Below are 2,539 nucleotides of genomic sequence, written 5' to 3'. Positions count from 1 at the left end.
GTCACATATCGATGTGAACTATGGGTGTTAACCACATAAAGATGTGAACTATTGATGTTAAATCACATGGCGATGTGAACTAGATTATTGACTCTAGTGCAAGTGGGAGACTGAAGGAAATATGCCCTAGAGGCAATAATAAAGTTATTATTTATTTCCTTATATCATGATAAATGTTTATTATTCATGCTAGAATTGTATTAACCGGAAACATAATACATGTGTGAATACATAGACAAACAGACTGTCACTAGTATGCCTCTACTTGACTAGCCCGTTGATCAAAGATGGTTAAGTTTCCTAGCCATTGACATGGGTTGTCATTTGGTTAACGGGATCACATCATTAGGAGAATGATGTGATTGACTTGACCCATTCCGTTAGCTTAGCACTCGATCGTTTAGTATGTTGCTATTGCTTTCTTCATACTTATACATGTTCCTATTACTATGAGATTATGCAACTCCCGTTTACCGGAGGAACACTTTGTGTGCTACCAAACGTCACAACGTAACTGGGTGATTATAAAGGTGCTCTACAGGTGTCTCCGAAGGTACTTGTTGGGTTGGCGTATTTCGAGATTAGGATTTGTCACTCCGATTGTCGGAGAGGTATCTCTGGGCCCTCTCGGTAATGCACATCACTTAAGCCTTGCAAGCATTGCAACTAATGAGTTTGTCGCGGGATGATGTATTACGGAACGAGTAAAGAGACTTGCCGGTAACGAGATCGAACTAGGTATTGAGATACCGACGATCGAATCTCGGGCAAGTAACATATCGATGACAAAGGGAACAACGTATGTTGTTATGCGGTTTGACCGATAAAGATCTTCGTAGAATATGTGGGAGCCAATATGAGCATCCAGGTTCCGCTATTGGTTATTGACCGGAGACGTGTCTCGGTCATGTCTACATTGTTCTCGAACCCGTAGGATCCGCACGCTTAAAGCTCGATGACAGTTATATTATGAGTTTATGTGTTTTGATGTACCGAAGGTTGTTCGGAGTCCCGGATGTGATCACGGACATGACGAGGAGTCTCGAAATGGTCGAGACATGAAGATTGATATATTGGATGACTATATTCGGACACCGTAATGGTTCCGGGGGTTATCGGATATACACCGGAGTACCGGGGGGTTACCGGACCCCCCCCCCCAGGCTATTGGGACTCATGGGCCCAATTGGTGGAAGAGGAGAGGGGGCCAAGGGGCTGATGGGGAACGTAGTAATTTCAAAAAAATTCCTACGCACACGCAAGATCATGGTGATGCATAGCAACGAGAGGGGAGAGTGTTGTCCACGTACCCTCGTAGACCGACAGCGGAAGCGTTATCACAACGCGGTTGATGTAGTCGTACGTCTTCACGATCCGACCGATCAAGTACCGAACGTACGACACCTCCGAGTCTACACACGTTCAGCTCGATGACGTCCCTCGAACTCCGATCCAGCCGAGTGTTGAGGGAGAGTTTCGTCAGCACGACGGCGTGGTGACGATGATGATGTTCCACCGACGCAGGGCTTCGCCTAAGCTCCGCAACGGTATTATTGAGGTGTAATATGGTGGAGGGGGGCACCGCACACGGCTAAGAGATCTCAAGGATCTATTGTTGTCCATGGGGTGCCCCCTGCCCCCGTATATAAAGGAGCAAGGGAGGAGGAAGCCGGCCCTAGGAGGGGGCGCACCAAGTGTGGAGTCATACTAGGACTCCCTAGTCCTAGTAGGATTTCACCTCCCATAAAGAATAGGAAAAGAGGAAGGGAAAAAGAGAAGGAAGGAAGGGGGGGGCCTTTCCCTAGTCCAATTCGGACCAGACCAAGGGGAGGGGTGCGGCCACCCTTGAGGCCTTTTTCCTTCTTTCCCGTATGGCCCAATAAGGCCCAATACGTATTCCCGTAATTCTCCGGTACTCCGAAAAATACCCGAATCACTCGGAACCTTTCCGAAGTCCGAATATAGTCGTCCAATATATCGATCTTTACGTCTCGACCATTTCGAGACTCCTCGTCATGTCCCCGATCTCATCCGGGACTCCGAACTCCTTCGGTACATCAACATACATAAACTCATAATAAAACTGTCATCGTAACTTTAAGCGTGCGGACCCTACGGGTTCGAGAACTATGTAGACATGACCGAGACACGTCTCCGGTCAATAACCAATAGCGGGACCTGGATGCCCATATTGGCTCCCACATATTCTACGAAGATCTTTATCGGTCAGACCGCATAACAACATACGTTGTTCCCTTTGTCACCGGTATGTTACTTGCCCGAGATTTGATCGTCGGTATCTCGATATAGTTCAATCTCGTTACCGGCAAGTCTCTTTACTCGTTCCGTAACACATCATCCCGCAACTAACTCATTAGTCACAATGCTTGCAAGGCTTATAGTGATGTGCATTACCGAGTGGGCCCAGAGATACCTCTCCGACAATTGGAGTGACAAATCCTAATCTCGAAATATGCCAACCCAACAAGTACCTTTGGAGACACCTGTAGAGCACCTTTATAATCACCCATTTACGTTG

The sequence above is a fragment of the Aegilops tauschii genome, chromosome 7, assembly GCF_002575655.3.
Source record: "Aegilops tauschii subsp. strangulata cultivar AL8/78 chromosome 7, Aet v6.0, whole genome shotgun sequence".
Classification (NCBI taxonomy): domain Eukaryota; kingdom Viridiplantae; phylum Streptophyta; class Magnoliopsida; order Poales; family Poaceae; genus Aegilops; species Aegilops tauschii.
The sequence above is the reverse complement of the archived record's forward strand: the minus strand, read 5'-3'. Positions refer to the sequence as shown.